The following is a 10,872-nucleotide window of genomic DNA, read 5'->3' as shown; positions in this document are numbered from 1 at the left end:
GTGGGGGGCATTGCTGCCGGCCTCCTCCTCATCGCAGTCATTGCTGTGCTTTGGTATTGGAGGAAGAATTCAGGTGGGCAGGCCTGGGAGGGTCCTCGGGGAGAAGGCACCAGGGAGATCCAGGCCTCCTCTGACCCCCAGCTTGTCTTTCTGTCCCCAAGTCCTCTCCTTCCCACCTAAGGGACCTTCAGATGGGCCCTAAGGCTCTAGATGAACAAATCCCTAACTGGAAAACATTTCCCTGAGGATGCCTGGCAGGGGTGTGACAGGCTGGCTGAGGGGGGAATCTGCTTCAGACTCAGATCAGAGATGAATATGGGGGTCTGCCCCAGAGCCTGGTGTCCCCCAGCTGGGGGCTGTAGCCCAGGCTTGGGAGGCAGGCCTGGAGGGGGGAAGGGTCCCTTTGGGGGCCTCTTTTCTCTCTTCCCGTTGGATCTAGGGGCTGGACTGGAGTGTGGGAAGGGATGCAGTGCCAGTGATTTGTTTTGTCCCCAAGACAAACCAGTGAACTTCTGAGACCTCGGTGTGGTCTCCTCTCCTGGATTCCTCACTGGGATTTGTTTTCTTTTCCAGCTGGAAAAGGATGTGAATTCTGGCTGCAGGTAAGTGAAATGTAGACATGGAGGATAGAAGGACGGGGCCAGGCCATAGTTTCATCTCTGGGACCTGAGCACCGAGAAGGCAGAGGAGAGGCTTAGCCCAGCAGCCTTCCCTTGGTGTCCCCTTCCCTTGCCACACCATGGTCCTGGGATGTATCTCCCTGACTGGGTTGTTTCCCTCCTTTGTCTCCAGACAATGACAGTGCCCAGGGGGTCAGATGTCTCTCTCACAGCCAGGGGCCTGAAAGGAAAGAGGGGTTGGGGTAAAGAGGACCAAGCATAGAGGAGTCTATGTGAGAGGTTGGGCTGAGGATTGGTGGGTGGTGAGGCAGGCCCTTCAGAGTGGTGAGAAGCTGGAGGCCAGAGGGGCCTTGGAGGATCCCCCTGAATCTGTCTGTCCTTCTTTAGCCTGAGACAATTGCTTGGTATGGACCTGAGAAAGAAAACCTATCTTCAGCCTCCAAGTTGTTCCTGTTGTCCTCTGGCTTCTCTCCCCATCATTGGCCCCTGGGATCCTCACTGGACGCTACTGGCGCAAGCCCAGGCCAGTATCCTTGGAGCCCTCACCCTGTTCTCTAAGGCCTCCCTCCCTGCCTGTCTCACTTTGCAGGGAGACAGCAGTCAGAGCCAGAGGGCTTTGGGAATGAGCCCTCCTTCATCCCTGATGCTGCCCTGACCTCTGGATCTCTGACTGTGAAAACAGCCTAATGATTTACTGTTCTGGGGTCTTCAGCTTTTCTCCACAATCTTAGCTGAGCTTCCTACTTGGTGGGGGATTGTGGGGGGCAGGATGCCAATGTGGAGATGTTCTGGCCATGTGAAGAGGAAAATAAAAGCAAGTTTGGAAGCATCCAAGAATCTTTTTATTTATTTATTCTGCTGAGTCTGTGAGTGCGGGTGGGGGCTGGGGCCAAGGGGAAGGAGCCTGGGGCAGGGCCAGTGTATTGTACACTGTGAGGGACAGACATTTGTCTTTGATTAGTCCTGCTAGGGGGCACCTGTGGCATGGGCTATTGGGACTTGTTCCAGGGCTTCAGACAGAGCCCAGGCTGCCTCCAGGGACTGGAGCTGTGCTCAGCCAGTCTCTAAGGGCGGGCCCATAGGTAGGCCTCAGCACCAACTTTCAGAGAGTTCCGATTCTCTCTGTTTTGTTGTGGTTTTCCTCCCCTGCCCCTGCTTTTCTTTAATTGTGGGAACCTTCCTAAGGACTTCTGTGACCTGCTCAGGATTCAGTCCAGGGCCCTGGGGCTTAATCTCTGTTGGTGGCAGCCACTGCACTGGGTGACTGCCTGGTCCCCTCTTTAGGCTGCCCCAGGGTGGGGGGCTCACCTTCCTTCTGAAGAGGGGAAGGGTTAGAACCTTAACCCTGACCCTTTGGAATTAATGAAGGGGGGGGGGATATCTGATCTCTACATAGAAAGAAGCACCTGCCCCTTCCTACCTCCCCACAGTTCTGACCCTGTTCATGGTTAGGCCAGCTGATGGCTCTCACCTATGGCTTCTCCTTTCCCCAACTCTCCCTTCCCCCTGTGGGATGATACAGGTTTCTGTGAATATCTGCCATTCCCTCTTTCATTCTACCCTAGTGTTTCCTTCCAGAAAAGAGGAATGTTTTAATTCTTTCTATTTCTCTCCTACCTTTTATTCACTATTTCAACTCAGCATTGGACATTTTTTTCCCTCATCTGAGGGTGTCCAAGTTTTAATCACTTGTTCAACAATCCCTGTGCATGACTTTTCCATTGTCACAGAGTGGTGGGAGAAGGGAGAGACTGAGGCCCTGCTGTCTCCTGTCTGATAATGTGATAATTAAGAAAAAACATTTGCCACAGTTATGTCAGGTCAGATCCTCGGGTCACACTGGGCATTTGTTGCTCACTGAGTAGCCAGGTCGTAGTTTTTACAACAGAAGTCTGGAGGCTTCTCTCTGAGCCTTTGTCTCCCAGGAAAGATCAGGGATTTTGTGCTAATAAGTAGGTAGAAGATCTCCCCTGAGGTGTAAGTCATGGGCAGACATGATTTGGGGACCCTGGGGTTAGCACAGGGGAAAAGCTTGGAGGAGTTGGAACCATCTTCCTCTGAGCCCTGAAGCTTCCTCTTGCCTGGGTCATCTAGTGGTGGAGGGTTGTACAGGGAGGTCTTGTCTTCTCTCTTCTCACAAGACTTCTTGGCCCCCAGTGGCTTACAAGGAGCAGGCCAAAAATGATGCTTTGATATCTCTGATGAATAAACATTTCACTGAAATGTGAAAACTCTCGTAGGACTGGAGTTGGTTTTCTGGCCTCAGTCTCCAAGTTCTGTGACCCCCCAAGTTCAGCTTTCCAAATCCCCATGCTTACAGGTGTCCAGAAGCAGGAGGGGCTGCTTATAGCAGCAAGCACTCTAGCATACCCAAGACTGCTAGCACAGGTTCTTAGACCTGCTTTTTTAAAGGAAAGCAACTCAAAATGGGTTAACAATCTTACTTTAATCAATCATACATCAGAGAATACAAACAGAAGTGACAAGCAGACAGAGAGACAGATCAGCAGACAGGCCTGCAACTGTCTGACCATTACATCCATACCTAGTCAGTTACCAGGGAGGAAACACCAACATCTGGGTTTTAAAGCCAAGTGCTCAAGGGCTGCCCAGAGTCTCATCTGGCCAAATCCCACAACTCTTCCCAAAGTGAGCCCCACAGCAAAACCTCATACCAGGGTATATATAGCCTTCTCCTGGATCAGAGACCATCACAACCCTAGTGACCCACTGCCAATTACAAAGTATCAAGGTGTGGGTGTTCCTGAAGAACAAGCCTCCAGCCACAGGCTCCATGTGACTACATTCAGCCTACTGGGGGCAGAGCATATTTTCAAATCAGGGAAGATTTTCAGTCACTTAAGTCTATCAAAGGGCCTGGGGGCAGGGAAGATCTCCAGGTTCCCATTTCCATAGCACTGCTCCAGGAGGTTACCCCCTCAGAGGGACTGAGTGACCAACCCTTGTGGCCTTTTTTACAGTGTGGATCCCTGGCAGGTGTAAGTTTGAGCAGGGGGGTCTCATACACAGTCTGGCTGCCAGGCTGCTCTGTGCTGGAATGCTTTGGAAAAAGATTAAAGAGTGGCGGGGAGATATTTAACAAAGAAATGAACATGTAGTGAAGCAGATAACATGTTATTTTAAACCTAAGTCAGTATGCGGCCTACATTGCAGATTGGTGGGTACCATTTCTATTTGGGGGCATCCAGGTGGTACAGGGGATGGAACAGGGCTGGGAGTCAGGCAGACTCATCTTCCTGTGTTCACATCTGGCCTCAGACACTTAATGAGCTGTGTGACCCTGAGCAGGTCACTTTACCCTGCTTGCCTCAGTTCCTTCATTTGTAAAATGAACTGGAGAAGGAAGTGAAAAGTATTCCAGGATCTTTGCAAAAAAACCACAAATGGGGTCACAAAGTACTGGACACAACTGAACAACAAACTTCTGTTTGCGTCTGACATCCCTGGTTAGACGAGCTGACCTCTGGGGGCCCAGACAGCTCTCAGATTCTGGGATGCTGATTTCCTCTACACGTGTGGTTGGTTCAAATCCAGGAGTTCCCTGGCCTTTACTACTCCTTGCTCAACACACAGAGGGCCATGGAAGAATATTGAAACTGCCCATTGGGAATAATTGTTTGGTAACACCTTTCTAGAACCCCATATACATGTAAGGCCTTCCCAACCCAAACCTTAGCTTGCCCTACAGGGCCTTGGCTTTGCTTCTTCCTTTCCTAAGTCTCCCTGTAGCTCATGGGGCCTCCCAAGCCCAACATTCCCCATCCTGGAAGCGGCCCTGGGGGAAGCCTGGCCTGGACAGACCTCTGAAACCTGCCTTCTGTGTCTCCACTGAATCCCTGATGCCTCATTCTGCAGCTCTCCCTCTCCTGAGTGCTCTGTGTATAGCAGGGATCTCCCCTGGAATCTTGAACCCTCTGACAAAGGCATAGCAGGGATGGGAGGGGAGAGGAGGCGTCCTGTGTCCCAGCCATGTGTTCCCAGCTCCTGGCTTTGCAGCCCCAGAGCCTCAGGGGTGTGTCTGAAACCAAGCTCCGGAGCCCTGTCCAAAGTTAGGGGAACATTAAACCAGCAGATGAAGGTCATTTTCACAGACATCCATGTGAGATGGAATTGGGGCTCGTGTAGTGTAGTCAGTGGAGCCTCTGACGGAGTCAGGAAGACCTGAGTTCAAATCCCATCTCAGACACTTAATAGCTCTGTCACCTTGAGCAGATCTCTTAAATGTCCTTATTTCTAAGTGAGGGGCTCATAATAGCACCTCCCTCCCAGGGTGGGTGTGAAGGTCACCTGAGATGTATTTACAAAATGCTTTGCAAGGCTTATTATAGAAATACGAGCTGCTAATATTATTGCTTTCAAGTGTCAGTTTCCATGATTCTGTTAATTCCTAAACAGCCATTCAATCACCATGATACTCATTTAAATGATCACTTTCATCCCATCCCTTCAGAACCAGAAGAATTCCTCCCAGTGTGAAGGAGCCATCAGTCATTTATCTCTTAAGCAGGCACCCGCCTTCCACCCAGTGGACATTCGTGGTATTACAGTATCTTCCCTTCAGAAAGGAGGAGTGTGAAGAGGGGAGGTGGGGGTGCAGGCCTCTGACAAAGCAGCACTTGAATCATTCAGACTTCCTGGGGAGCCTGGGGACTTCACAGGATCATCAGTCTAGGGTCTCAAGGGGCCTTGGAGGCTCTCTGGTCCAGCTGCTTAGGACAGTGCCTGGGCCACAGCAGACTCAGTAAATGCTGTTGACCTGACTGACTCAATCCCCAAATCCATGCCTCTGATCTGTAGAGATTTTCTGTGAAAGTAAAATCTGCTTGGTAATTACTAAAAACTTGATTATTTAGCAGAACAATGATAGGTAACAAGTTATTGAAGCAAGATTCTGGAAACAGAGGGCCCCAAGCCTCTTTCTGGGTCACTGAGGAATGAATTGCACACATATGGAACGATAGTACCAACACAGGGTCATAATTACATGCAGCTTATGACGTCCAGGCCAGGTCAGCCATGGGCACCCTCTGAGGGCCCAAACATGACAGGGTCACCATGTTGAAGGAGCCATGGGCACTCAGAGAAGCTGGTCTGAGATACCCAGGGAAGGCTTTCCAGTGACAAGGGGGCTTCAGCCTCAAAGTAGAAGTTATATTTATCTACATCAGGGGCTCTGCACTGAGGTACACTGACCACTGACAAATCTGATGAGTGTTTCAGGGAGCCTGTGAATTTGAATGGAAAAAAATTCATCTTTATTTCCCCCAATTTCTAATTGAAATGTAATCATTCTTTTGACTATTAAAATTTCAAAAACCACAGTAGCATTCTGGGAAGGCATTTATTCAAAGCTTCACCAGATGACAAACAACTTAAGATGCTCTGATCTAGGCTATTGATGGGACAGCAATAGAAGTGGTCAGGGAACGCGCCATTAGGTAAATGTAAGTCTGTTAATTTTTGGTCAAGTTGACCATACTAGTATCACTATATTGGTCAAATATTTTTAGATAAATTATAGACTTGTTTCCTTATATCAGAATGATAAGGGAAATATAACTGTATGTTAGGTGCCCATAGGCAATTTTCACATATATGCGTGTGTGTATATACCTTTGTATGCCTATATATGTATGAAAGACAATAACTACTAAGCAATTCATTCATCCATAAGAATTATGAAACTGCCCATACCATTTGATCCAGAAATGCCACTATTAGGTCTATTTCCAAAGCTAATTAGAGTAAAAGGAAAAGAACCTTTATATTCTAAAATGTTTATAGCACCCCTCTTTGTGGTGGCAAAGAGTTGGAAATCATGGGGATGTCCATCAACTGGGCAATGGTTGAACCAGATGTGTTACATGATTATTATGAATACTACTGTGCTCTAAGAAATGATGAAAAAGAGGAAATAATGAAGAGAGAAATGAGCAGAACCAAGAAAACATTGCATACACTAACAGAAATACTGTTTAAGAACAACTTTGACTGACTAAGTCATTTTGACTGTTATGAGAACCCAAATGAACTACAAAGGACCTCTGAAGGAAGAAGCTATCTGCAGGCAGAGAGAGAACTGAAAGAAGTATGTATGGAATGATATTACACACACACACACATTTGTGTCTAAAGGTATACATCTCTAGGGCTGGGCAAGGTAAAGAAAAAAAGGGGAAAAAAGAAAATTCCGTGATAAGTTTATTATATATTTGCTAGCAATATCAAATTGTACATGACAGATTCGCACTTTCACGTGCAATCTTTCTTTATTCAAGTATGCCAAAGAAATGCCTGTTTTATTTCACAAATTCAAAATAAAATCCATAAAATTTACAAAAAAATTAAAGCCACCCCTGGTTCCTGTCAACTGCTGACTGGGCATCAGTGACTGAGCCAGATGGGAGGCCACAGCTTTGTTGGTATTGGGTTGTTCAGTCTGTCAGGAGCCCAGTTCACTAGGAGCACTCTGAGTGAGGACAAAGGGAGGAGATGAGAGGACAAACAGGTCATAGGGAAAAGACAGAGGACAAGAGGCCTGGCTTTGGTCTTTGGTCTTTTCATCTTTTCCAGTGATTCCCTGCACTCTCTTTGGGTCCTTATTCTTCCCCAAGATGTTCAGGATCTGTTCCCCTCCTCTTGTTAGGGCCATGCTTAACAACAGCTTTCTGATGGTTCAGGCTCAATGTGAGGACGAAATGAGGCTCTCACAAATCAGTGAACATTAAAGAAAGGTTGACTTTGCCCTAACACAGCAAGGATGTGCACCAAGGACACAGTGACACTTTTCTGGATGGGCCCCTCTCATGTCCAGGTGGAACCTTGTCTGGTCATCACGGCAAGGCAGGGTGACTCCAAAGAAGGCATGTATGGAAGGAGCCACAACTCCCTGTGGAAGGGACTTTAGGTGCCCTTAGGTCAGCAGCTAGCTACCTTGAAGGAGACAATGGACAATCAAATCCTAGGGATAGCTCTGTTGTCTTTGAGGGAAAACTCAACTCTGTTTTGGGGAAACTAGAACCCCCTGGTCCCATCCCACACCACCCCAAAGGCCCACAGATCTTCTAAAGGACCTTCCACCATTTCCTAATTTTCAGGATTTGACTGGATAATTGTCCTGAGCTAGGGAATGAAAGAAGTGAAGAAAATAAATACTTTGGCTCAATAAAGAATCACCAAAAGTAAAAGGAAAAAAAAAACGAGGATGAAAAAAGTCAGGAATTCTTGACTTTCTCTTTCTCCTTTGGGTGAACTGAGTCTCAGATCTTAATCATCTAGTCCTGGTGTTGAATACAGCTGGGACCACCTTAAAATGTAATTGGGAAATAATTTACAAAATAAAGATTCGATGAAACGTAAATAATGTTAATATGTGGTTTTCTAAGCTAATATGATGCCTGGGGATTATAATAGTAATGGCATTTAAAGATTCCCCTGTATTGGCTTGGTTTTTGGTTTGATTGTGTTAAAAGCCAGGGCTTGTTGATCCCACCTGTGGGATGGCCTTGTTGATGTGAAAAGAGAGTGCTGAACTGGGAGGAGCTGGTGATGTAGATTTGGAGAGACACAGGAGAGAAGCAGAAGAACTTTTTGGAAGCAGCACTTTTGGAGGCAGAGAGAGACTGAGAGGATTGCTGAGGGCCACTTTGAATTGCCCTGGACTTTTGAGACCTGCCCCCAGAGCTGCCAAGGACTGAGGAGACATGGCTGTTTTGCTGGTACTTTGTCTTTTTGTTTTGATGTTGTTTTGCCAGATTTGTCCACTGGTGAAAGACAGTCCTGTTGTTGCAGAAGCTCTGGAACCTGGCTGTTGGTTCAGAAGCCCTGAAGAAGGATTTTCTTGTTGTATGTTTACAGAAATCCTGCGAGAGGTTTTTGCTAATATTTTCAGGGGTCCTAGGACTGTTCTGCTGACAGAGGATGACTTAATGAAGAGACTGGCAATGTATCTTGTGGCCTTGCTAAGCTTTGTCTCCCTAGGAACAAAGATTGCTGAGAACTTGCCTCTAGTCAAGATGAAGAAAAGACCTCCATTTGGGTATTAAGTGCTGTGCATAAACTTGTTGTAACCCTGGGGTAGATTCAATTGTGATCCAGGGGTGGGGAACTTTTGACCTTTTTGTGCTCTGTGATTGAACAAATGAAGGTACTTTACTTATGATTGGAAACTAATCTCCATTTGAGAAGAGGGGCTTTGTGATGGACTAAATGAAGGTACAGCCTAGGGGTGGAGTAGTACTTTTAGAAGAGGGTCTTTGTAATTGATTAAGTGAATGTAAGGTCCTGGGGTGGGGTAGTACTTGGACATTATTTAATCACACTTAGTAAATGCTATATTTTGAATGATGTCATATTTTGATTCCCTCTGTTCTTAATTTGTCACTGAATAAAATGCAGAGCACCTATGCTGGTATTCTGAACCTTGGGAAGTTGCCTTTCCTTGGCATTACATTACAGGGATCCTTACCTAGAGAGCCTGGCAGATAGCAAGTGCTCGTTAATTAAATGAATGACTGATTACAGTATAACCGTTCAGGGAGCTGAATGAATATGATGAATAGAGAATGTTTCCTGGCTCCCCCAGAAGAGATTCGATGCCACATGGTGCACACTTCTGGATGGGGGAGGAGTGGGAGTTAGGAGCCAGCTGTCAGAGCCTGGGCCTAGAGGCAAAGAGGAGGGGAGGGAGAAGGGCAGGTTAAAGAGAATGGAGATCTTTAGGTAAGAACGTTGTGACCAGGAAGAAAACACTCCTGGGAGACAAAGAGATGCTGTGTCTGCTCCCCTAGACTTTCTCCACTCCATGAGCTGTCTCCATTATGATTTCAGCTGCCTGTGCTGAAGGCTTCACTGCTGAGCTCAGTGTGTGGTCCCAATGACGTCCTGTGCACTTTGCCCAACTGAGGAGTCATGGTCCAGGATCTGGCCACAGCCTGCCCTCCCAGCCTTATTCCCCACCAGTGCCCATCAAGGCCTCTCGACTTCAGTCAAACTGTCCTATTCATGGTCCCTCCAGCAAGAAGGGGAAGACCCAAGATCGAATCTCCTACTGCTACTGGGGTTAGGGTTTGGGCAGCTTCTATCACTTCTCTATTCCTTATATTCTTAACTGTAAAGAAGGATTTTTATCTCTAAATTCCCTGCACCATGTTCAGTATCCTGTATGATCCCCAGGGTGTCATGGGTAGAGGAATGGGAAGACGTTTCTTCTATTTTTTTTTTTTTTTAGTAACAGCACAATTCTTTATTTACTAGCCCAAATTACATCAAAGCTTGGAAATAAAACTGCTTGCAAGTAGTTAGTCACTGAGATAACAGATCACAGTAAGGGAGAGAAGAAGAAAAAAACAAGAGAGTTTGCTCGTTGAACGGAGCTGGTTCATTCACAACAGCTATTTCCTGTCCCATATGAAGATGGAATTTCTTTACTCAGCCTTCTCAGAGACCCTGTGGCAAGTCACATTCTTCATGACACAGTCCACCAATAGCTTTCCATCTTCTACTTTTCTTGTTATTGTGCTTTCTTTCCCATCCCAAAACTGTATCTGGATCAATGTATTATTTTCAAGGGTACAAAGAGTCTGAGTTTTCCTGCCATCCGCTGTGGTCTCATCAAACTTCTCACTAAGTTTAAAAGAGAATCGTATAGTTTTTATGGTACTTTCAGTCTTGATGGTAATTAAATCCCCATTTTCAGAGATATAAACATCTGGTTTGGCCATTCTAGCCATTTTCCTCAGGGCCATCCCCACTCCCAATTCCTTCATGTACTCATCAAATCCTTTACTTTCCACAAGGTGCCATCTGCCCAGCAACTGCTTGGGAAAGACCATGGTGATTCAGGAGAGATGAGGAGGGCAGAAACCCAGAGAAGAGCAGAGAGTCCTGATGAAAGGTAAAGGACCCTCGTGCAGAAGACTTTTCTTCTAAAAGGGCCAATCTTCCCTTATAGTAAGTGAGGGTAAGGGGCAGAGACCCATTTCACTGAGGAAAACAGTTGCCCCCAGAGGCAGAAAAGTGCCAATTTCCCCTTTAGACAAGTCCCCGAGCCTGCATAGCTTCCCTCCATCCAAAGTGTTAACAAATGAAGAACAGTTCCCACTCCATGAAAAAAAAATCTATCTCCAACCTATGAGTCCATATCATGTACTTTCCTACCTCCATGCTTTTGTCCACACCATTCCCTAGGCCCGGAACACCCTTGCATCATTAATTCAGTAAAAATCCTGTT

General features: G+C 46.6%; 1 long non-coding RNA gene and 1 pseudogene across 1 annotated transcript; one reads left to right on the top strand and one right to left on the bottom strand.

Moving 5' to 3' along the window:
• LOC138176156 (uncharacterized) lies at positions 1-1,449 on the top strand. Its single transcript, XR_011172178.1, has 3 exons — positions 1-73; positions 574-602; positions 1,008-1,449. It is a non-coding gene; the product is annotated as an uncharacterized lncRNA (long non-coding RNA).
• An 8,549-nt stretch (positions 1,450-9,998) lies between these two features.
• Positions 9,999-10,546, bottom strand: LOC138176155 (fatty acid-binding protein 5 pseudogene; annotated as a pseudogene).
• Positions 10,547-10,872: the final 326 nt, after the last annotated feature.

Source organism: Petaurus breviceps, unplaced genomic scaffold (genome assembly GCF_028583685.1).
Source record: "Petaurus breviceps papuanus isolate PSGF00001 unplaced genomic scaffold, PetGlider_PUasm1.0 81475, whole genome shotgun sequence".
NCBI classification, from domain to species: Eukaryota; Metazoa; Chordata; class Mammalia; order Diprotodontia; family Petauridae; genus Petaurus; species Petaurus breviceps.
Note: the sequence above shows the minus strand (reverse complement) of the source record. Positions and strands in the feature narration are given on the sequence as shown.